Source organism: Lepidochelys kempii, chromosome 6 (genome assembly GCF_965140265.1).
Source record: "Lepidochelys kempii isolate rLepKem1 chromosome 6, rLepKem1.hap2, whole genome shotgun sequence".
NCBI lineage: Eukaryota > Metazoa > Chordata > Testudines > Cheloniidae > Lepidochelys > Lepidochelys kempii.
Genome location: NC_133261.1, coordinates 99972146 through 99997834, shown reverse-complemented (window position 1 = coordinate 99997834; position 25689 = coordinate 99972146). Strand labels below are relative to the sequence as shown.

General features: G+C 42.9%; 1 protein-coding gene across 5 annotated transcripts in view; it reads left to right on the top strand.

Moving 5' to 3' along the window:
- The window catches only part of GALC (galactosylceramidase), a 120597-nt gene that overhangs the window by 70030 nt on the left and 24878 nt on the right, over window positions 1–25689 (top strand). For 2 of the 5 annotated variants that reach the window (XR_012159517.1, XR_012159513.1), the window contains 2 exons: window positions 3249–3380; window positions 8160–10054. The gene's annotated coding sequence lies outside the window, so the exon portion shown is untranslated. Of the gene's footprint in view, window positions 1–3248; window positions 3381–8159; window positions 10055–25689 lie in introns of those variants that run through there. The other 3 variants (XR_012159514.1, XR_012159515.1, XR_012159516.1) reach the window with 2 other exon arrangements.

The following is a 25689-nucleotide window of genomic DNA, read 5'->3' as shown; positions in this document are numbered from 1 at the left end:
ATTGGTGGGTTGTGTGTGTGTGTGGGTGTTTGTCTTTTAGTCTTTAGCAGGTATTGATAGGCTATTTGGGTGTTATTCTTGACAATTTCCTCATTAGAAAATGGGTACAATAATACAGATGCTGTAGAGAGACAAACTTGTCTCGAGTGGCTCTGAAGGATGGCTTTCTCTTTTTCAAGGCACATGGACACAGTGCTCATGAGGGCCCGCTGCGGCCCATAGCTGCTGTAGAGTCACAAAGGGTCTCCCCACAGATGGCCTTGGCCTCTGGTGTGTCCCCCGGGAACCGCACAAATCCGTGAGAATCTGCCAGGATTCTCTAGGTCTGAAAAAAAGTATCTGGCCAGTATGCAAGCCCTAGATGGTCTGAGAGCAAAACCAAAGGCCCAGCCAATTCGCTCACATCTCTGGCCTCCTTTTAAAAATCACGTCACTGGAGTTAAGGAAAAAGGATCATTTATTGCTAAGTTACTGGTGCAAGTTCCACACTGGCATCCTATTCCCCCATGTAAAGCCTCTTAGCCCTAACTGAAAACGGATAAACAGCAATGCTATTCCAGTTCATTGAGTGTGACTGACACAATATTTGAAAAACACCACTCAGCCAGGGCAGTCAAGAGGGCTAGCACATACTTCAGGCTACAAGAAAACCTCATTAAAGCTAGCCTGAGCTGTACTCAGAAAAATCTATAGAGGTATCACAAAGATTGGTTTCCAAATGAAAAATAGAGGGTTGACAGGAACCTTACGACTTTTTATCTTTTGTGACAAGTTCTTGAAGGCAGAAAAACGTCTGTTTCACCCCAGAGCCACTAGATGGCAGTGTTACTATAACGAAGAAATATTTGGTGTTTTCAGTAGATTAAGAGCCAGCCTCTCTCAGCTGTGAAAATGTGGAACAGATACAGTTTTATTTGTGGGAAAAGTTGAGGTTGAAACTATGGAAGACTTCATGCACACAAAACCTGTTGCTGCTCACACAAGGAATATTCATTCACCTCTTACTAATTTTGTATCTGCTCTACACAGATTAAGCTAAACAAAGCAAGTGCTTCATAAAGCATCTGTTACCCACATGGGTTTGTCTGGTGCTAAGTAATTTAAAATAAAAAAACCCAAAGCCTCCAACTGTTGACAAAAGCAGGTAGGTGTAAGTTAGTTGTTGCGCAAGTCTTAAAAATCCACCCTCCCTTATCTTCCTATTAAGAAATGTATGATTATTATTTCTAGAGCACCATGCATTTGAATTTTGCTTTAGAGGAAGTTACAAAACATAGTCACTGCCCTGAAGAGATTGGCATTGTAGGGCTCTGATCCTGCAAAGGAATCCACTGGCCAGACCCTTACGGCTGCCGAAAGACCAATTTACTTTGATGTGACTTTGCAGGAGGGAGAGTCTGCACTTGCATATGCAGTTTTGGGATGGAGGCCTAGATTAGACAAAACAATGACCAAGGGCAGCAAGTAAGAGAAGGGCGAGTTTTACACAAAATAGGGTCATGAGTTTGCTAGTTCTCATAGTGTCCGCAGCTGGGTGGTTTTTTTTGTTTTTTTTTTTTTGAGAGGGAGGTTTCTCTGTGTTTAAATGTTATTTTAACATCTTTGGGACAAGGGCGAGGAGCGAAGTCAGACACAAAAGGGGTAGGGTTTGATTGCAGAGGAAGAGGTTACATGGTTTAACCTGTTCAAGGCACTTCCATATTCAAAGAGGTGGATCTAGACTAGGGGAGTGGCATCGCAGGAGAAAGCATGTATACAGGTATAGGGCGACAATGTAAAGAGACCCTGAAGAGAAGTGGAACTGGCAGAGTGTAGCATGGGTGAGAGGCAGGAGATGAGAGCTGGGAGGTCAACAGGGAAGATTCCTGAAGGCGAGGATAGGTTTGAAGAGGATGCAGGGCCAGCAAGAGGGCTCAGAAGACAGTCAGAATTACTTAGTCATAGAGGTCAGAGAGGCAGATGAGCTTCCTCTTCAAGTCCTGGGAAAGCAACTCTCTAATTCGTGTCAGGCTTCCAAAAGATTCCTTAGGTTACTGTCCAGCTCTTCACTTCTATAGTCATTACGGGTTAGCTTCCTTCGTTGCAAAGAGGACATCCTTCACTGTCCCTGACATGCCACCTGAATCGGGGTGGTTGGGAGGGGAGCTGGAAACTGGCTATGCCAGCTCAATTCTCTTGAGAATGTCTCCCATGTGAGGGGAATCCCCAGCTCAAGGGAGACAGCCAGTCTTTGCTCCCTATGCATTGATTGGCCGGCGCAAAGGGAGCCTAGCACGGCAGAACAGTGCAGGGAACAGGGTGATAGCCAAAGCAAAACACACAGTGGAATTTAGAACAATTATCTAAGAATCTGACATGAAAGGTCATTATTTTGCATTGTCCCCCAGAAGGATGATGTGAGAAACAGTTTTGATTTTTGTTGCGATTACAGCAGTACGTGTAGACAGAATTGGTGCTAGCCCATTAGACTCCCTCAGCAGGAATATTTCAGCCCCCCCCCCCGCCCGCTTCCCTACACAATACTAAAACAGGCAAGTTCTTATAATAAAAAGTGAATGGGGGCCCCCTTGAGCTGCTCAGGGCCCTAAGCAACTGCTTAGTCTCCTGATCCCTAGCACCGGCTCTGCTTGTAGAATCTGACACACTTGGAGGGGAGTCATTCTTTTTCATAGGAGTATGGAGTGTCCTGTAAGCCTGATTTTCTGGAGAGGAAACTCATCCTTTTTAGGGGATCTGAAGGCTTTGGGGATCTGAAGGCTCATGGTTGGCTGTTCATGTGAGCTTTTACAGAGAAGAAGGTGTTGGGGGAAGAGGAGGAAGGTAACCTCTTCCAAGTGTGCCAAATCCCTCTGATGATGATGATGGTGATTTATTTGGATTACCATGGAGCCTAGGGGATTGATCTGCTTTGAAGAACTACAGACACTTGGTTTATAACCTCAATATTGCTCATTTATGTTTTGATGCATTTCCTTGTTGAAATCCCATTTAATTTTATTGGCCAGCTTTTATAGTTCCTTAGGTATCCTGTACTCTTTGGTCATGATCCTTTCCCCTATTGTTTTCCTTTGATTGAAGGTACGTGCTCTTCTGCCAATGTTTCAAATCTTCATTTGCATTTCTCTGCTCTTGTTCCTGGGACTAACTGGGTTCTACTGCATAAGGGCCAGAAACCAAAGTTTCCATTAAGCAGTGAGGTACTGAAATATGATCATTAAACTTTGATGGCCTTTTCCTTTTGCTTACAGTAATCTGAAGGCCAATTGCTTACCAAAAAAGCTTAGATAAGCGAAGAATACATGGTCCGGTGGAAGAGAGATCCCAAGGCAGCACAGGGCCTGTGGAGGACAGCAGTTATTTACAAGCATCTTTGGAGCCAGGTGAGTTATATAGGTCTGCCTCACTAAGCAAGATAACACCAGGATACTGAGCCTGATTACTGCACTGTTTGTGGAGTCAGCACAAGGAGGCAGCTTGGCAGCATGTTTGTGATGGTTTGAGATGCTCTGTGTGGGATTAATTAGTAAGGGAATTTACTTAAGAAAGAACTTTAGTTCCTGAGCGATAAGAAAGAGCCAGGGTGAGCTGCTGATCTAAATCAGTGGTTACCAGCAGCTGGGAGCTTGTAATTCTGGCTCCCATTCTGTAATGCTGAGTCCCCTTGTCTGGCCCCCCTGAACCACTGCTGGCTAGCACTTGGGCTGCTCCCCTGTACAGTATATAATATAAAGCTAATAGTAAGGAGTTCTAGTAACAGAGCCTTACTACAATCCTGATGCCTAAGAGATCCATACATTATACACACCAGAGAACACTCTTAGGACAAGGAAAATGCTGTACCAGACATATGACTTGAACCATGCTTTAAAACTAGACCGTGACATGCAGTGTTTGAGAATACAGTGTCATGAGCAATCCTGAATTCACAACAAGATGGATTAGATGAGCTTGTTGATTTCCAGAGGTAGCAAGGACCTGCTGCTCCCACTGACTGCAGTAAGCCCTGAACCTGCTTGGGAGGGCAGCTTCAGCACTTCTGGAAATCCCACACTGGGTATCTTCATATGTGCAAGTTTTCTGTTCATGTTCCATTAGTGTTCTGTGCCTGTGCAATACACTTTAGTGAAGGCAATATTGTTACTTGTGTTTGTCACTGAGTTCAATTTAAGGTGGTAAAACATCTGAAGAGCCAGACAATAGAACTGTGCCATCTTAACATGCCATTCATTGTTAGTCTCCGTTTTATGTGCAGGGCCTATTTGGAGTGTAACCGAGCAACCAGCCTGATACAGCAATGTGAATTGGTGGGCTTACGACAGGGAAAACTATCGCCTTGTTATCGGCAGTAGGACAACTGTGACTTGCTGGGGGAGGCAGGGTTGTCAGTGAACAGGACACCAGACTTGGAGTTAGGTGATGTGCAGTCTTCTGCCACTGACTTTGGTCAGACTTTTCTGTGTCTCAGGTTCTCCATCTGTAAAATGGGGTTAATGACACTACCCCACCTTTGCAAAGTACTTTGAAACCTATAGATAAAAAGTGCTGTGAGGCTGCTGAGTATTAGTACAAGGGTAAACATATGATTGTACCAGAGAATAGAAAATCATCTATCAAAGTGCTTTATATACCCCATGTCCTTGAAAACGTGTTGTCGTCTGAAGGCCTGGAGTTACTTGTATGAGAGAGAGTCAGTGTTACTCAATGGAATTCACTTTGCAGAACTGGAATGAAATGTCTGGGACTGTTATGGTAGTGCAGCGATTTTGAAGTAAAATGCCACAGCCCTTATGTGCTCAACAATGGCTCAAGCACAGCTCTTGGTGCTGGAAGACTGCTGCTGCTGCTAAGAGACAGAGAGTTGTGGCCAAGACATCAGAGAAATCCAGCTGTTTTGCAAAGAGCCATAGGAGCATTTCACTTTCATCTGGACAGCACCCCAGAACGGGTTGAAAGGACCCCCTTTTCACATTTTATCTGATGGGCACCACACCCCACCTTTAGAGCTAGAGCAAAGCTAGCCAGACAATGGAATTTCCCGCCAGTGGAAAATTTCTGTTTTGAGGGAATTTTTTCATCTTAAATTGGGACACAAAGTACAAAGATGATGATAAAAATGGAGGGAAAATTCTGAAAAACTGACATTGTGGGAAAACCGAAATGGAGATGGTTAGCTTGCTCCTGGAGGCCAGACTCCCTAGGTAGCCAGCTCCCTGTGTGTGTGTGTGAAGCAGCATGGGGAACAGCTGCACAGGGAGTTGGGAACCAGCTCAGCTCCTTGAGCAGCTATGTCTGTGTGCCAAAGTCCCAGGGAGCTGGAGGCCTGGACAGCTGCCTCCCTATGCTATCAGGCTCCCCTGGGAGATGTTTACCTGGGAAGCCCTCAGGGGCAGCTCCCTGCAGCCTGGGGAGGCATCTGCCCAGGTTGCTGGCAAAGCCCAAGCGGGAAAGGAGGCAGGCTGGCTAGGGTACCTGCCTGGTTTCCATCATAAGTTTCAATTTTGTTGAATTAGCATTTTCTGATGGACAAGTGTTGGGTCAAGAAGCTTTTCCTCTAGCTGTCATCTAGAACTCTTTTAAAACTGCATTGAAGTTACAGCATCTTCTGGATTCAACTCCGGTGCCCATGTGGTATTGGTGGCAAACGGTGGGTGATGAAGTGTGTTGGGTTTGAATGGGTGAATGGCACAGAGATGAGTCAGAGCCATGAAATTAGGATACAAAGTTACCCAAAGTTTGAGGTCATTTGGAGTCAGGGTTTTGGTTTAACTCAGTAGGAAAAGATGGGCCCAGTTGCAAAATTTGGATCCAAGAATTCAGTCCAGACTTATCTCTAGAAAGGAATGGACCAGAATTAGACTCATCTTGTGAAGCTAATTTATTTTCCAAAATAATAGTCCCAGAAAACAGCTTATCCCTCTTGTTACCTAACTCATGTTGCTCAGACTCTCTATGTACATAACTGGATCTAGTACTGCCTTTCTATCTGATCTAATCTAAGGGTGAAATCCTTGCCTCACTGTGACTTCACTGGGAATTTTGCCATTGACTTAACTGGGGCTAGGATGTCACCTGAGGTATTTATCTTTTACTCAGCACCATAGTATGTGATCATCTTCCAAAATTACACCAATCCTTATGAACGATCTAGAAGCAGGCCTCTCTTTCCAGTCACAGTGAGAATTATAGGAAGCTTCATTCACTCTTCTTGTCCTTCTCTCCTCCATTGTCAGAGCAGGCAGAGATAATGCTCATTAGTGTAACAGGAATGCTATGGCAGTGCGGTGAGTCTTGCCTATTGCATTGTGGTCATTTTTGGCTCTCATGGGAGGAAGTTCTGAACTCATTTACTCCTTTGTTAATAACAGGCATTTGTTAAACACCATCTTTTGTCCCACAGCAAATTAACTAAATAAAACACCATGGTGTATTCAAACATGGCCTTTAATATACTTTATTAAAAACAATAAATCAAGTGCTATGAAGGCCATTATTGAACTGGCTTTTATTGAGTTCTTCCATTGTCTTTGCCATCCTCCTTTAACCTGTCCCCCCAACTCCTTTTGCATTTATGACTTTGAAACTCAGTATATCACACAGACCCGCATGGCACTTTCATCTAACGCCACATTTTCAGCGGGGGAGGGTTGTATCACTGAGAAACATATGATCATTTTATGAGCCTATTGTTTTATGGAATTGCGCTCACTGCCTTTATTATTCTGCCTCCCTTTCTCTCAAAATCTGGTTATAATTATAAATAGCTTTTTTTAAGAGCACTAGTGGGAAGACTGAATACCGGTCACACTTGTTTCTCTTAAAATGCCTCAGTCTACCTATTGAAAAATATTATTAGATGAAAAGGTAGGTAGCCCTGTTGAAAACAAAACCAAACAGCATTTTCTTATTCCTAAACCTGCCTTACACTGATGCTGGTATAGTTCAATGGACAAGGGAAAAAACGCAACGTATTGACAGCAAAAAAACCTTTCTCACCTTCACACACCCAGCCCTGAATTCCATAGAAACTTTGCAAACTCTGGAAACCAAACACAATTTATAGCTCATCCTGATAGATGAGGTTTAACTGATGGGCTGTCTACATTATAAATTGATTTAGATCTCTGGATGGGAGACCGGTGCCTGTATATCTCCAGCATTAAAATCTTGTCAATATCCATCCCTATCTTCTCACTTTCAGTTTCTTATACCCTCTTTGGATCTTGGATTATAGGTATAAGAAGTCTTTTTTTTCCTAACTATGCCAGTCAGACACTGTTTAAAATTCCAGAGGCCTATCTTTCATATACCATGAGCCTCTGGGAAGTCAATAAATGTCAAAGAAATGTCAGATTATTTATGTATTTATTAGGTCTATGGTGCATTTCTGAGGAGGCCGTGTGGCATTTGGTCATCACATTCTTCGAAGACATAACACAGAGTAACAGCGCTGTAAATACATCAAATGAATTTCAACATTAGCCACAGTACAATAAATCTGGATTGCACTTAAGATATCAGAGTGTTGAAGAAGTCACTTCCCTTTCAGGTGTTTTCCTTTGCCAAACAGTTCTTTCAGCTCTGTACTTTTTAAAAGTGTATATAAGCACCTGTTTAGAGCAAGCAGAAGCCAGACTGGTTTGGGAATTAGCCTATTCATTTCATGGGATCCTTTTTATCTGAATTGCTTCCAACTCCTCCAAACTTGTTGGTACCATATGTGAAGTAAGGACCATCATAAAGAAGACTTAGTGCTTTGATGTCAATAGAATAATGAAGGGCCTCCAGATAAAAGATTTATGGCTCTTCATTCCAGGATTGCCTAGGCTGTTTGTGAAGGATTTCTCCCCTCACCTTCCACAGTGGTTTCCAAGTAGAGCAAAGTCACCACAGATTTTGCCCAGCCCTGGGCAGTTTTGGCATTATAGGGCTATATTTAACTTGTCTGAAATGGAGCTGATTCTTATACCCTTATAAAAAATGGAATCTGCAGTCACTGGAAAAGAAAGAACGATGCGCGTGGGCCATGTTTTAAAATTCTGCTAGCTGAATGTGGCTCACGGATTGCCCTTGAGTTGTCCGTTGAATAGATGTATAATGCCTTTCCTGTGTCAGTGGTGTATGATATGAAATCTTCATAAAAATAATTTCCATTTACATAGTTCCTTTCATCCTGGAGTACCTCCAAATGCTGTACAAACTGCTGTATACAATAAATACCTTTGTTTTGATGACTAACTAATCAAAACAAGAAAGAACCAAGCTGTGCTGAGCTCTCAGAACAAAATGGCACATAGAGAGACTACTCTGAAATTTAAAGATGTGGTGCACAGGAAACAAAATGCTCACAGTGGCGTAACTACTGTACATCCACCCTATAAACTCTGGGGACAAGAGAGAGAGAGACAATTGACAGAAACGTAAGTATTGGTAGAATGAATTCTGACCAAGGATACCTTTGATTATACTGTTATTTTTAATTAAATGGAGCCATGTGATCTTTAATATCCACGCAGAGTGACCTTGCTTTTTAATTCTCATCTGAAAGACCTGCGTTCAGTATTCTCCCTGGAACTCAATGCATCTACTGTAGAGGGATGAAAACTTGGGTTGATGTCTGGATTCATGCTGATGGATTCATTGGATCTGGACATTTCAAATGTGCTGGACTTAGACTTCTAAGCCAACTGCTCTTGAATGTAGCATTTGCTGCAACATGATGGTTAAACTGGGGCAAATTATTAATATTTAATGAATTTCAGTTTGTGAGTAATCTGCCAATAGATATTGTTTTTTATGAGTTTGTCCACATGATCACTTTATGTGAACATCTTTCAGACTATGGTTATTTGCAAATGATTCTCTTTGACTGTTTCATTTGTAGTGTGTATTGGCCACCAATTTGCTTTGCAATTTGCAAGGAGCATTGCTTCTGCTCCTTGATTAGATGACCAAAACATTTATAGCCTGAAGGAAGGAAATGAAAGTAATTGCAAGATGATCACAAACATTTCTGGGCATGTATCTAGTGCAAACATTCTCATGCTTTCCACAAACGTTCCTGTGAACAAACAAATCACTAATGAATGCTTATGGAAAGTGAATAAAAAGGGATACTATAATGGAAGTGAATTGGTGATTCTCCATTCAAATGAATGTTCACAAATCCTTTATTGTTACTCTGTATTATTTTTAGGTGTTAGATGCCTTACTGGGTAGATAGGAAGACAAGTTCCTTGCCTGGAAGAGTTTAAACTCTAATCTGCGACATAACATAAGTGAGTAACACAACAAACTGCAAACAAAGGACGCCATGAGGCAGGAAAAAGGTTACAGGAATCAGATCTCAGTTATTCAGGTTAGGTATGTTCACAGCTTGATGATTTAATCATTTAATACAGACACACACACGTGTGTGTGTGTGTGTGTGTGAATAGTCTTATTGCCTTTTACAGTACAAATTTAGCTCTACCCTTGGTGAAATCTAAGATGTTTAAATTATTCCAAGAGATCTACAGTGGAGTTTGTTACTCTGGTCAGTGAATAATAATAGTATATCCAGGCTGCCAAGACTATGGTGCCATTTTACAGAAGATGAAGGTGATTAATAAATAAGCTACTCTGGAGTGTTAGTTTCTGGATAGACAAGAATGTAATCAATTGGGAAAGAAGTTTTACTGAAAGAGTCTTTATTATGCTGTTTGTAAATTTATTATGCACTACACTGCAACATTTGTGTCAGCATATTGTTAGAACCCTGCAAATCTGCGGATATCTGCTTTATATCTGCAGACCATTTTTGCTGTGCAGATATAAATTTTGTATCCGTGCAAGGCTCTACATATTGTACCATTTTCTGGACCATATAATAATATTGCATTTTACTTCTATAGAGCTTTTCATCTGAGGAACTCCTCAAAGAACTATACCAGTATTGATTACTTATCACAATGCCTCTGGGAGGCAAAAAGAAATATTCTCATCTGCAGGGGACATTCAATATATCGCATAGTATAAGTGAAGTGAATTGATATGCTCAAGGTCGCACTGAAAGTCCTTGGCAGAGCTGGGCAAAGAGAGGAAGCTTGGATTTGTGTTTAAGGGACTGGAAAGAGGCATGTCCACATGGAAATGTAGTGCACGGCCAGCTACGTAGGGTGTAAATCTGTAATGCTAACCTGCTGTGCGTTTTCACCATGTGGACGGGCTACTGGTGCATTAAAAGTTCCGTAGCACACGTTGCAAATTTGTAGTGTGCAGTAGCAGGATGGCAATGTTCACCTGGCCAGCTAGTGTGTGGCAGGCTAACTGGGGTGGTGGCTGTGCCCCAAGTCAGGCATAGAGGCACGAGTTTAATAATACTATGTAAGGCCCCATAAATCCTAAGGATGGCCCTGATAATAGCAGCTGCTATAGTGGGAAAGGGACCCGTGCTCCCTCTACATGACACAGGAGGATTGGGCCTGTTGAGCCCCAGAGTGGATTCCCCTTTACTGACCCTTTGTGGCCTGCCTTTCCCATGCAGAGGACCCATAGCAGTTTGGTTGTCTAAGCTTTCTGTGGCTGCTTGACATGGGTGGGGGTGGGGATGAAAAGGCCAGAAGAGACCATTATGAGCATCTAGTTTGACCTCCTGGGTAACACAGGCCAGCGAACTCCCCCAGAATCATTTATAGAACGTAGCTTTTAGAAAAACATCCAATCGTGATTAAAAGTTCTCCTTGATGGAGAATCCTGCACTCTCACTGTTAACAATTTATGCTTTATTTCTTGTTTGAATTTGTCTAGCATCAACTTCCAGCCATTGGATCAGGTTATATCATTCTCTGCTAGATTGAAGAGCCCATTAGTGCATATTTCTTCCCCCAAGTTGATACTTAGACTGTGATCAAGTAACTCCTTAACCTTCTCTTTGTTAAGCTAAGTAGATTGAGCTCTCTGCTTCTATCACTAGAAGACAGGCTTTCTAATCCTTTAATTATTCTTATGGCTTTTTGGAGCCCTCTCCAATTTTTCAACCTCTTTCTTGTATTGTGGACCCCACAACTGGACACAGTATTCCAGCAACGCTCACACTAGTACCAAACACTGAAGTAAAATAACTTCTGTATTCCTAATAGAGATTCCCCTGTTTATGCATCCCCGGATTGTGCTGGTCTTTTTGGCCACAGTGTCACATTGGGAGCTCATGTTCAGCTGATTATCCCCCACGACTCCCAAATCTTTTTCAGAGACACTACTTCCCAAAATAGAGCCCCATATCCTGTAAGTATGGTCTACATTTTTTTTCCCCCTAGATGTATACTTTTACATTAGCTATTTTAAAACACATATTGTTTGCTTGTACTCAGTTAACCAAGCCATCCAGGTTGCTCTGTAATAGTGACCTGTCTCATCATTATTTACCACTTGACCAATTTTTGTATCGTCTGCAAACTTTATCAGTGATGGATTTGTTTTCTTTCAGGTCATAAGCTCAGGGCTAAGAACAGATCCCTGTGAGACCCTGCTGGAAACACACCCACCCACTTGATATTCCCTTTTACAATTACATTTTGAGACCTACCAGTTAGATTTCTTTTAATCCATTTAATGTATGCCAAGTTAATATTATATTATTCTAGTTTTTTAATCAAACTACTGTGTAGTTCCAAGTCAAAGTATGTTGTATCAACACTATTACCTTTATCAACCAAACTTGTCATCTCATCAAAAAAAAGTTAGTTGATAATATTTATTTTCCATAAACTCATATTAATTATATCACCCTTTTTAAATTCTTTACTAATCGATTCCCTTATCAGTTGCTCTATTATCTTGTCTGAAATTGATGTAACACTGACAGGCCTATAATTACCCAGATCACCCCATTTACCCTTTTAAAATGTTGGCACAACATTAGTTTTCTTCCAGTGTTCTGGAAATTCTCTATTGTTGCAAGACTTATTGAAAATCAACATTGATGGGCCAGTGAGCTCCTCAGCCAGCTCTTTTAAAACTCTTGTATGCAAGTTATCTGGACCTGCTGATTTTAAAAATGTCTAACTTTACTAGTTGCTGTTTAATGTCTTCCTGAGATTCTAGTGAAATGGAAAGCGTGCTATCATCATATGATGAGACTGCATAATCTATTTTTTTCTAATACAGAACAGAAATATTTATTCAACACTTCTGTCTTTTCTGCATTATTATTAATAATTCTACCATTTCTACCTGGTAATGGACAAATACCATTGTCAGGATTATTTTTGTTCCTAATATACTTAAAAACACCTTATTTTCCTTAATGCTGCTGGCCATAGATTTTGCCTTGTGTCCCTTTGCTTCCCTTATCAGTTTTCTACATGTCCTAGCTTGCCATTTATATTCATTACTATCAACTTCCCCTTTCTTCCATTTGTTATAGATGCATTTTTTATTTTGTATAGCTGCCTTCACTTCCCCTCTGAACCAGGTTGGTTATTTAATGCATATGTCCTCCTTCCTTGATCGTGGCTTTTTGGGCATCTTGTAAAGTGTTCTTAAACAACTTCCAATTATCATTCACAATTTTCTGATTAAATTCTTCTTCCCAGCTGATTTGGCTTATAATTTTTTTTAGCTTTGTGAAACTGGCCCTTTGAAATCATCAAGTATATACATTACTGGTTTGGACTTTATTCTGTTTGAACATTAGAAATGTGATCAAGTCACGGAGACTTTCACTTAAGCCACCATTAATTGTTAGATCTGTGATCAGTTCCTCTTTATCTGTCAAGACTAGATCGAATATTGAATTCTCCTGTGTTGGTTGCAACACTTTTTGAGTTAGGAAATTGTCATCTCTAATGTTTAGAAATTGCAAGGACATTTTAGTACTGACAGCATATGTCTCTCAAATTGAAGTCCTCCATGATCTCGCGGCTTTTTCCTATACATTATAGATAGATGCATAAGGAGCTGATCATCCTGTTCCTTAATGTGATTTGGTGGTCCATAGCAGACACCAACTAATACCCCATCTTGTGCTTTATCTGGTGGGACATTGATCCATAAGCATTGAAGATCATTTTCTTCTGAGTTATCAGTGAATCAGAAATAGGTAATGCCATTTTTGACATACAGTGTGCATCGACTTCAGAAGCCTATCCAGCCTTAGAGTGACATCTTGTATCTTGGCTCAGTGAAGACAGCAGATCATCCTGTTGTCCTCTTGTTCCTTGCAGAATGTTCTTTGGATTCTTCTGAATCCCCAACAAAGATCACCTGTCTTTCTTGGATGGCTGGAGAACTCTTTGTGGACAAGTTTGCTTTTCTTACAGGTTGGGCTGAGCTGTCATCCACAGGTGTAGATTTCTCCATTCCCTTGGCCCAGCTGGGTCTTGATAGACCTTATGAAAGAATCGCAGGCATGTTATCTTCATGCTTAGTACCACTACTCTTTGAAATTCACAATGTAGTGTGGGTGAACTAGTGTTTATCCATCAGTGCAATGAGTAGTAGCTGGTCCTAGGGACTTGGCATAGTTCTAATTTAAATCTCTTCTTTTCATACAGTGCAGAACTCTATCTCAACAGAGGGGGAAAATGCCTCTGTGAGATTGCTGGTGTAGTCGGCAAAACAAGGAGCTTGAACTTAGCCTTGAGGATGGAACACCTACACTGATGGGAAACCAGTCAGGCGATGCACTGCCTTTCAATTACTTTACAGCTGAGGCTCTGAACTGCCACATTTGCTATGTCATTATTCTTTCAGCTATCTGCCTGAGAGGCTTGTGAAAAGTTTAATCGGAAGTTGCTGTCGCTGCCTGAAAGTCCCACTGGTTCAACCTAAGGAGGGTCCTCTGCCTGGCTCTGTACCCAGCAATGTCCCGTCCTCACTTGTTAGTTCTGCATCTATTAAAAAAGCTCTTACTACTAACATTCATTGGCCAAATCCTTATGAAGAGAAATGTCACGTCCTACCCACTCTCCTGCTGACTATCAAAACCCCTGTTTGACTTCTCCAGTTGATTCCTACTAAGCAGTTCAGGTCATCCTGTTATAGTAGCCCACTCCCTGTCTAAACATTCCGGTAATCTGAGTTCATTATCTTTATTCAGTCTTTCTTTGCAAAATGAGTACATAGGAGTTTGCATTTATTCCTGATCCTGCACACTAGCTTTATTGATCTAACAGTGACTTTCTTTGCCTTGTGCTTAGTACTCCACTTAGTTAATCCCCATCGCTCTTTCAGTTCTTTCCTTCACTGCAGTCCTCCCTGAACTGAGGGAGTGTTGTCTAATAACAGCAAGAGACAGGGTGTCAAGAGTTCTTGGGCTCTATTAGCTTGGGCACTAACTCACTCTGTGACCTTGAGTGCTTCCCTTAACCGCTCAGTGTCTCCGTTTCCCCATTTATAAAATGGGTCTAATATTTCCTAACCTCAAAAAGGGGTTTTGGAAACTTAATTCATTCCTGATTCAGCTCCTTAGATGAAAGGATATTATTGTTAAATGCCTTTAAAAGTTGATCCCAGAGCTTCCTCACAACAAAAACAAGCATGAATTTTTTTGTATTTCACCAATTTTAGTAACAACACCCCAGTTAAAATATTTCTTGCTATACAGTACATATGTATTGTCTCCAATTCATTTAAAAATTGCCATTCCTTCTCATAGTGGAAATGCTATTTCTTTGTGTTGCTATTTTACCTATTGAGTGTGTTGTAGATTAACTGATAGATTTCCCTTAGCCTTTAAGAGTTGCCTTCTCCTGCTTGCCAGATAGTAACTGGTTGAATTCAAACTCTCCCTTAAATGTCAGGCAAACAGATCTAAACCTTGCACTGCTGCCTTCATGCATGACCTGCTGCCTTTTCCATTCTCCTCTTTATCTAATTCCCAGGCAATAACACTGAAATGTTCAGGGCTGTTGAACGTGGCTGGTTGTGAACTTTATTTCTCAGTGCATCTTTGGCATGCCTTGTGTACAATCGCCTGGCAGGCCAATTGATCATTTTGCTCCTGTGATTTCTGTCTCAGCTGGGACTGCCACTGTGCCTCAGTTGGTGGCCCTTTGTCACATATGTCATGTGACAATGCAGTGTGTTTGAGTTCATTCTGGAAGGATCGCTTGGGCCTTTTTCTTCATGACTGTTCTCTGAGATGAGCTGGTTTGAACCAGTTGTGGGAGCAGCTATCTGGAGGTGAGAGTAATAATCAAGCTCGCTGGCAGCACATTAGCAATTTAACAGTAATAAAGACTTTCCTATTCATCCACCTTGGAGTGTCTGACTCTGATTTAGCTGTCTCTGGTGGAGTGGCCAACAGGAGAGATTATCATGGAAAGCTTTCACCTTTCCACTCTGCCTTGCCCGCTCAACCCTGCCTCTTGGTTAGAGATCAAACTGGCTCCTTTAGTTCTATAGTAAATATGTTTTGTTAGATGACTGATCCCTGGATGGAGTCAGCTGATCCTGAAATAAGCAACCAATAGAATGAAATCTAATAAAGGAACCAGAGCTTGTTTAGTGTTTAATAGAGTTATGTAGGCACATCAAAGGAAGGGCTCGGTGAACTGATTTGAACAAAGCAAGACCTGCCCTGAGCATTGATCCAGAATTTCCATCAGACCTGAACTAATTATTTCCAAGCTTTGTAATAATTTGATTAACTTTTCCCCATTACTTTCATTTCTGTGCTGCGTCTTCACTCCCGGGTCCTGGCTGGCAGGGGAAGCATCAAACTGTTGCAAAGTAAGCTCGTTCTCATGGCATTGTCAGCCTGTGCAGAATAGGGTGACCAGATAGCAAATGTGAAAAATCGGGGTGGGGGTTAATTGGCACTTATATAAGAAAAAGCCCCAAATATTGGGACTGTCCCTATAAAATTGGGACATCTGGTGACCCTAGTGCAGAAACAGCAACTATTGGAAACTTCCCAACAAATCCTGTTCTTGTGAGATTTTCAGTCCCATTTGGCAGATGCAAAGGGTTCTATACATAAAATTCAGTAGTGCTTAGAGGGGACAGTGAGTATCTATGCCCCATATATGCAAGGCACTGTACAAGCACAAAGGAAAACAATGATCTCTGACTGAGGAACTCACCAGAACTTGAGCTTTGACCGTCAGTAGTTTAATTTAAGGCTGGCTTAATCCGTTTCTGTGTTGCATTCGCTACACCAGAGAGGATTGAGAACTACCATACAATTCATTGCCTCTGCAGAACCTCATTTGGGGCTGGATGGTGCATTTTATGCACTGGTCTGAATAAAAGATGGTGTGTAGCTGTGTTGGCCCAGGAGGGAAGCATTCCATCTCACTGAGACACATTCCTCCTGAGACACCCCAGCAGGGTTGGGGCCAAGGACTGTGGTGCACCCCTTTTCCACAGGGCAGCTCCCTCCTTGTGTGTGGCCAGCCATCATCACTGGTGACTGCATCAGAGGTACAGCCAGGGCTCTGCAAAGTATTTGACCATTCCCTACCCGCTTGCTCCCTGGAGGAGCATCTGACATTCAGACCCTGTGCTCTCGATGCAAATCTGAGTAGCCCTAGTACAGTTCCCCCAGAGAGGGAAATCTTTACTCCCCAGCATGCCCATGTTAAAAAGAGTCAGTAGCCTTAGTGGTTCATTGTCCATTCATGCACCAGACTTCCTGCTTCTAATCAGCAGAACGTTTCCTCCTAGCCAGTCCCTTTCTGGACACATGGAATGCAGGTGGTTCTTTTCAGAACTGTCTGCTTGATTGTGTTATAGATGTTCTTCAATCAAATGTGTATTTTTAGCCTGGCTATATTTGGTTTGTGCTTTTATGTTGTTCAGAGGTATTTTCAAACTCTGAGCCAGTACTCCTCTGAGCTCATGGGGAGCCAGACGTGCTGTACCAAAGAGCCATAATTACCAGCTGCAAAGCTCAATTGTGGGGGGAAAAATACCCATCATGTTTCACCTCTGCTCCACCTAATTTGCTTGGTCTACTGCAGCCTGTATTATTTTTCGAAGTAAAAGGAAACAATTTGTTTGCTGACAATATGCTGATTTAAATATACCTTTAGGTATAGATTTTCCATAAACCAAGAAACAAACCTGATATATCTGTTTGGTGTTTAATGCTGAAATTTACTAGTTCTCCATATCCTTTGAAGATACAAGCACAGTCTTAATTGTTCCATTTTTATTCTCACTGAAAACACAGTAAATCTTAATGGTTGTGCTTCAAACATTAAGAGGGAATGTAGTAGCTGTAGGAAAAAATATTCAAAACACATTAAATTAGCAACTGTGTAATAATGTTTTCATGCTGTTCATCAGAATTTATATTGACTTTGAAAGAGTAATTGTCCCAAAGAATTCTTAAAGAGGCTGTCCAGATGGAATCGTTTCTCCACCCCAAGATATTGCCATAATATGTTTTCTCCAGCTCCTTCTACCCTTCTGAGATTTTCAGAACTGAAAATGAAATTTTTCCATGTTAATTATAGTGCTGGTTGAGAATGCATTCTGTTGTTTTGGCTACAATACCAGTTCACACACTGTTTGTTTATAGCTCTCCGAAAAGCCATTTTAATAAGGTCAGATTTGCAATTTAAATTAACTTTAGTATTACTTGCATGCTCCAGCACTATTTGTTTATGCAAGGGGTAAACATACTGAAAATGTATAGTTTAAAAAATACATTCCCTTGTTTTCTTTTCAAAATGGCGCATCTCAGGTAATAAATAGCCATGATTTTTATATAATATATTGCTTTCTGAAATGGAAGACAACTAAAAACAGGGAGATAAATCAGTTATTCAAGCTAAGCATTTTTGCTGAGGGAACAATTCACAACAAACAATTTATTCTGCAAATTGAGCCCTTTTCCCTGCTCTTAAATGTTCTGCAAGGAACTTGCACTTTTTAAATGAATTTGATGACTATTTGGAATTGTCAGACAAATGTTTTGTGTAGACGTATGTCTATCTATGGCTTGCTTATGAGATGCTCACTGTGAATGGTCATTCCTGTACTTGGAATCCGATGTTTGAGCTGTATGATTGGTCACCTAAGTCACGTGATATTGCTTCTGTTCTCAGGTTAGAGATCATTGCCAAATTTGGTTTCATGCCTACCCATCTCTTTACCTTTGATATATATAAAGCACCTGGCATTATAGCAGCTATGTGTTAATTTCAGTATTTTCCATAGAAGACACCGATTGCAGATTTTGAACATGAAATGAAATTTTGTTTTGTAATTAAATGAACCTCAGCATTGGATCAGAAATTTGTCTTTTGCAAACATCCATATGAACAAAACTCCAGTCACCTGACTTTGCAAACAGCATCTAAATTGGACTGTGAGTGTGGTCAAATTAAATTCTGTTTAGAAGTCTCTGAAATGCCCGCAAATAATTTTTCTCATTATTTACCAGCTTTTCTGAGCAATGCTAATATTTCACATTGCCTGTTTTATTTAAAATATAGGTCATGTGTAGATTTTGACTTCAGGAGCCTTAGCAGAAGGAGTAAGGTGGTGGATCCACAAAGCTACTTCGGTGCCTAAGTGCCATTTTTAGGCACCACAGTGATCTACAAAACTCCTGCTCAGCTGCCACACAATTGTGACACTGAGTGTCATTGTGTCTAACTTCTGTGCATTCAGAAAATGATTATTATTCACAAAGCCTGAGTTAGGCGCCTGGGCTCCTTACACAATGAATTGGGGAGCGATCGGCACCTTAGACTGTGGTCCAGAAAAGCCAGCATGCTAGGTCTAAACTAGCCAATAGGAAATGCAAATGAGAAGGGTATGTGTGCTAAGTCCCGCCCCATCTCAGAGACAGGCATCAAAGTCTGTGCTGCAGGGAGGCACCTATTTCTCCTTGGGATTCTCAGTGGCAAACCCTCTCTTAGTGGCAAGCGCCTATGCTGTTAGCAAGGGGCTGGAGGGAAGTGAAGAACAATGAGATTGTAACTTTTAGCCCTGTGCTTAGGGTTCACATCTGGGATATGGGGGACCCCCAGTTCCAATCCCCCTCTGCCTAAGGGGAAGAAGGGATTTGAACAGGGACCAGCCCTCTGAGGTGAGTGCCCCCACCACTGGGCGATGGGATTTTCTGCTGCATTGAGGCCCTCTGTCTCTCCTGTTGGAGCTGTTGCATAATAATTTAGAGTCACTGGAATAGGGGGTCTGGATTCTGGGTCTCCCCCCTGCCAGGTGAGTGTTCTAGCCACCAGACTACAGGGTCATTCTTGTGCTTAAAGAAAAGGAGTACTTGTGGCACCTTAGAGACTAACCAATTTATTTGAGCATAAGCTTTCGTGAGCTACAGCTCACTTCTGAAGTGAGCTGTAGCTCACGAAAGCTTATGCTCAAATAAATTGGTTAGTCTCTAAGGTGCCACAAGTACTCCTTTTCTTTTTGTGAATACAGACTAACACGGCTGTTACTCTGAAACCTGTCATTCTTGTGCTTGTGCTCCTTCTCCCTTAGAAGTTATGAGGGAAGTCCTCCTCCTCCTCCACACCTGCTGGTTTGTGTGAACTTGCCTGCAATGCCTGATCCAGTAGTTGCCCTCTGAGCACGCTACCTCAGGCCCTGCATGCGATCAGGCCCTGCATGCGATCAGGCCCTGCATGCGACTTAGGCAGAGGACACCTATCTTCCTCCATTAGTGGATTGCTCTGGGGCTTAGGTGGGTGCCTGGATGCTCACAGGGAGGCAGCAGCGTGTGTGGTCAGGCAGAAACATAGGCACTAGGAGAACTTAGTTATTGAATTAGTTTAGGTGACTCCAGGGTTCAGTGGGAGTTTTGTGAATGACAGTGGTCCCAAAATTGGGACTTAGGGGCCCTGAACACGGACTTAGGCACCTAACTCCTTTTGTGCATTCAGGCCTCAGCACCTAAGTTTTTGCAGTAAAAGTTCCCTAAGTGGCTAAGTTGTTGCCTTTGGGCATGTGCACTGCTGCCTCAGTCTAGGCCAGGGATCGGCAATGTTGGGCATGCAGCCTGTCAGGGAAATCTGCTGGTGGATCGGGACGGTTTGTTTACCTGCAGCGTGCACAGGTTTGGCTGATTGCAGCTCCCACTGGCCGCAGTTCACCGCTCCAGGCCAATGGGGGCTGTGGGAAGTGGCGCAGGCTGAGGGATGTGCTGGCCGCCGCTTCCTGCAGCCCGCATTGGCCTGGAACGGAGAACTGCAGCCAGTGGGAGCTGTGATCGGCCGAACCTGCGGACGCTGCAGGTAAACAAACCATCCTGGCCCGCTAGCCGCTTTCCCTCAGGGGCCGCGTGCCAAAGGTTGCTGATCCCTGGTCTAGGTACCAGGACACGTGTTTCCCACCTAAGTCCCAGAGCAATCCACAAATCAGGGAAAGGTAGGTGTTCCTCTGCCAAGCTTGCCTGTGGGCCCTGATCTGGTCGTCATGCTCACAGATTGCCTAGCTCTACACGAAACAGCCAGAGGTGGGGTGGGAAAAGAAGTGTCACAATGCGTAGGTTCCTTTGTGGATCCAGGCTTAACTCCATTAGCTGGAACCAGTAGTAGGCTTTTATCCTCTACATGTCACAACCCTAAGGGGTGGGGAGGACGGGATATAGCAATCTCAAATGTGTTTCACATACACAAGGATCTAGTGTTAGTATATATCAATGTGGATTCAGCTGAGGATACCAGCTGTACTGTGATTCTAGAGCAGCAGTTCTCGAACTTCATTGTGCCACGACCCCCTTCTGAACATAAGAACGGCCATACTAGGTCAGACCAATCGTCCATCTAGCCCAATATCCTGTCTTCTGACAGTGGCCAATGCCAGGTGCTCCAGAGGGAATGAACAGAACAGGTAATCCTCAAAGGATTCATTCCCAGCTTCTGGCAAACAGAGGCTAGGGACACTGCAGAGCATGGTTTTGAATCCTTGTCCATCCAGGCTAATTGCCATTGATGGACCTATCCTCCATGAACTTATCTAGTTCTTTCTTGAACCCTGTTGTAGTCTTGACCTTCACAACATCCTCTGGCAAAGAGTTCCACAGATTTACTATGCGTTGTGTGAAGAAATACCACAAAAATGACAACAAAAATTACAACATGACCCTGGGTGGGAGCTGGGGTGGAGCCCAAACCCCGCTGCCCTGGACTGAAACCCTTGGGCTTTGTCTTCAGCCATGGGAAGCAGGGCTCAGGCTTCGGCTTCAGCACCGGAAAGTCTAATGCTGGCCTTGGTGACCCTATTAAAAGGGGGTTGGGACCCACTTTGGGGGCTTGACCCTCAGTTTGAGAACCACTGGTCTAGAGCCGCTGCTGCTGAAGAATATATTTTATATGTACTATTATTTTTAAAACTTGTTATAATTTAGTTTTGAATTTAGAGTCAAGGAGACAGATCAAATTGACAGCTGTGGAGACTGAAGTTATTTATCCATAAAACAGATATAGTACAAGCAATGGCAGTACAAACTGCTCTACCAACATGCCTTCCCTCAACTGGAAGGACTACTACTACGTTTGAGATGGTAGTAAAGGCTACATGGCCCCTCAGAGACTGCCAGCAAGGATACCTGTCAGTGATTGTGGTTTTGTGCTGAGAACACCTGCCTGCTGAGGTCCCTGACTCCGTATAGGTCATCATACAGCCAGCAGGTAGGAAGGACTTCTGGGCACTGCTGGGACTAGGTTCTAACTGGGTGACTTATTGGTGAAGTGCCCTGTATTGCATTTCTTGGACACTTGGGGAATTTTGGCCTTCAATTCCCTATGCCTCACTTTCCCCCATCTTTAGAATGGGGATAATCCTGATTCCCCACTTCTCAGGATATTCTAAGGCTAAATGAATGAGTATTTATGAAGTGCTTTGAGATTCTTAAATGGAAGGGGGCTATGGGAGGGCAAATAGGAATTCAAAACAGAATGCAGTAAAATTTTGATAGCAATGCCACTGAAACACCACTATTCTGGGTTTATTTCATTCCATTAATAGATGAGGCTTTCAGAGTGCCTTGAGGAAATGTAGCTTCTGAAATGTGTAAGATCTGCCTTTTTGCAGCAGAAGGTGGAGGGAGGGAGATCTGATGAGCAGGTTCTCCAGGGTGTAGGGGTTGGCTTTGCTTACCCTTCTTTTAATGAGATACATGTCTTTTCCCCAAATCAGTTGGGCCTACTCAGCTGTCACCAGCTTGCACTGCTGGAAGACATCCCTGTCACCAGAGTGGGTTTTGGCCACCATCTTCTGCTTGAAGATTCCTTGACACCAGAGTGGGATTGGCCATTAGCTGCATATCACAGAGAATCTCCATCCTGCTCTGGTAGGGGCGGCATTCAGCCAGTAGTTGCTTTCTCCTGAGGAGCTTGCTGCTGCTGAAACATAAGTTACTGGGCCACAAGCTGACATTCAGAGAGTTTCTTGCTGCTGTGGTGAGAAGGAATATCGAGGCTGACAGCAGTTAGCCCCTAAAATCCAGAAAGACTCTGCTGATGTGAGCCCAGGGGACAGAGTTCCTCCCCTGGGGATCCCTGCTCCCGGACCAACATCTCAGTTGGTTTTCCCTTAATATACCTGATCCATCGGAGCCTGCTGCCACATGCCCGTGTGCTCTGTTAAGGGAGCGTGGTAATTCTGATCCTGGCTTAGTCTATTAACATATTTCATAATTATCCATGAGCCTTTCCCCTCTGTGTAGCTGTGCATTGCTTAAGGCTATGGAACTGGAGTTGTTACCTGGTGGAATCTGATGTTTTTTTGTTGTCTGTGTCTCTGTAGAATACATTTAATACCTTGCTTGTACTTAAGTGGAACATGAGAAGAGGGTTAATTCCATTCAAAATGTAACATTTGTCAAAAGAATTGAGAGAATTTAACAAATCCCCTGCCTGAGTCTTCCTTTAGCACAGTCAGAAGATAGTCTTTAAATTATAGAAGATTTTGTTTTTAAGCCATTTTGCCTCACGCTTTTAATACATCAGAGGGAGATGAGGGTTGGGTCCATAGGTGCTGCAATTGTATATGTACTGATGAAAAGACTTGATATATAAAGGGAGAGGTTAAAATAGGTTCCAGTAGATTTTTAGTGTAGAAATTTGCAATCTAAATATGAAACTAACAAGACTGCCTGAAACTACTCCTTGGTCATCTTTGAAATAGAAATGGGCCATGGCACACAGCTTAGATCCAGATCCAAACTCTTCCAAAGTTTCTGGAGTGTTTGGAGCCAAATAGTCAGCCTGTGATAGAGAGGGAGAGATGCACAGTGATAACATTCAGAGCAGAGTTTCCCAAGTTCTTGGCTGCTTGGATTTTGAGGTTTTCATTCCAGTCCCCTCTGCTTTTCACATATACTTCCTAAGCCCTCAATTTCTGTAATCAAACCCTTACTGCCACTGTTAAAGGCAGATTGTGGAGCAAATAGTCAAAGCACAATGCAACGGGGGAAATCACAAGAGAGTACGCTTGTTGCATGCTCCAATCCCCACGTCTGAGAGCCCAAACCTGGTGAGTGTTCCAGTAACTTTTCTTTTTGTCCTGTGTTGTGTACAAGTGGTGTCATCATACAGACAATAGTAAGTAGAACTTCTGCACAATAGATTCACAAAAGGACTTAGGCACCTAACTGCCACTTAGGTACCTAAATCCCAGAATCAGGCCCCAGTGGGAGTCACAGAGCCCCCCTCTTCAGTTGCCCCCAAACCCTGTAGGTATTTAAACTTGTTTGGTGCCTAATTTTATTTCAGTAAAAGTTCCCTGGATGTCTATGTTTCTGCCTCTGAGCCATGTATGAACCAGGGGAAGATGGACATTCCTCTGCTAACTGACCTGAGGTTTCTGATCTCACCTACTGGATTGGGCCTCTGTAGGCAAGTTTATGCTAAATGGCTGGAGGGAGGAGGGGAGAAGAAGAAGCTTCCTCACATTTTATTTTGTTATCCATAGTTGAACAGCTTCAACAGGAGAGACTCAGGGAGCCCCACATCAGAATATCCCATAGCCCAGTGCTTTGGGCCCCCTCCTGAGGATGGCAGATCCCTGTTCCCACCTGAGGTAGAGGTGGGAGGGCAAGCAGGGGTCTTCCACAGCCCAGGTGAGCACCCTACCCATTAGGCTATACATTTTAAGGAAGATCCAGGTCTTTCTCTGTCCCACCTGCTGGCTTCTTGCGAAAATGGTGTAGGCACCAAATGCCAGGAGTGGGTTTGCAGATGAAAATGCCAAATCCAGGGAGGCACCTGTCTCCAAGAGAGGGGGCTGAACACAAACCCTTCATCTTGGCATCTCCCATTGGCTGCCTTAGGCATCGAGTAGCCTAGGGTGCTGGCTTTCATGAAGTCCATTCCAAGGCACCTATCCCTATCTCTCCTCACACATTGTATCGGGATCCTAGGTGCTCAACCCAGGCTTTGTGAATCCCAGTGATTTTCTAGGTGCCTAAAAGTTAGGTGTGGCAGTGCTCAGCGTTACCACACTTACATTCCTTTGTGAAATTAGTGTATTAGATTGTGCTTTTTTTAAAACCTTCCCTGAAACATTCAGACCTGGACTCCACTGAAGACAAGATACCAGACTTGATAGCCCAACAGTGTGATTCATGTGGGGAATTTTTCTGTTCCGTAGAAGATACCTGTTCATCTGAAGTTACTCCTTATATTCATGCATCTTGTTTCCAGGTGTCTCACTCGGAGCTATCTTGTTGTTGTATAGTAGGCAGGGTGGAGCAGATTGTGAGTGGCTCTTGCAGGAGCGCTCAAGAAGCCTGCTGCCATTGTCTAGTTGTTCAGCATCCTCCCATGACAGGAATTACTGAGCTCTCCATGTTCTGGGACATGCAGAGGATAGTCATTTTTATCCCTCACTCAGAGTGTTTAGTAGCAAAATTGAGGGATGGAAAAATGTGGATCATGACCTCTGCATAGGCCCGTGGAGTGGGACTGGAACTCCAGAAGGGCAATCTGCTGCTTGCTAATGGATAGGGCAGGCTGCACAAATCCTGTTTGTCTGGAGAAGGCCTGAGAGAGATTGTATCTGCCTGTGGCATAATCTCTCTGGTGCTCCTTTTGGGGAAGTGAGCCTTTGCACCATCCTGTACTCAGGCCAGCAGTACAAATGCAGTGATCTATCCCATTGCCATGAGTCTAGGATTCCTGCCCAGTCTGATCACTACTTTGCTGTGAGACTGGGCAGATTACTTAATCACGGTGCCTTAAATCCTTCATCTGTAAAAAAGAGGCTAATATTTACCTACTTCAGAAGAGAGAGCTGGGGCTTAATGATTATTTGTAAAGTGCTTTGTGATCGATACTGTGATGAAAGGAGTTATACCAGTAAGCACATTATTATGCTCTGCTCTTCCCCTATTTCATGAATGCTCAGCAATTTGCATAACTCTGCATATAGTCTTAAACTAGTCACACTTTGCCCCCTTTTTTTTTAACATAGATCTCCCTGGCCACCTATTTATCCACTTGGCATGGCATGCAAGGCACAACGATCAGACACTATAATGAAACAGACGCCAGCTCCAAAAGCAGTTGAGCCAACAGCATTTAGAATAAGTAATTTCCCCAATTTAACAGACTGCTGATAAAAAGGGAAAGACAAATGAAACTCATCATTCCTCCGCCATTTGCACTCCCTGGTAGTGAGGCATACCAAGTTGCTGAGCAGGATTTGAAATGAACCCCCCTCATTATTTGTCATAAAAAGCACCAGGTTATAGAAAATATGGTGAAAGCAACCTTTAAAAATGAAGTGCAACCA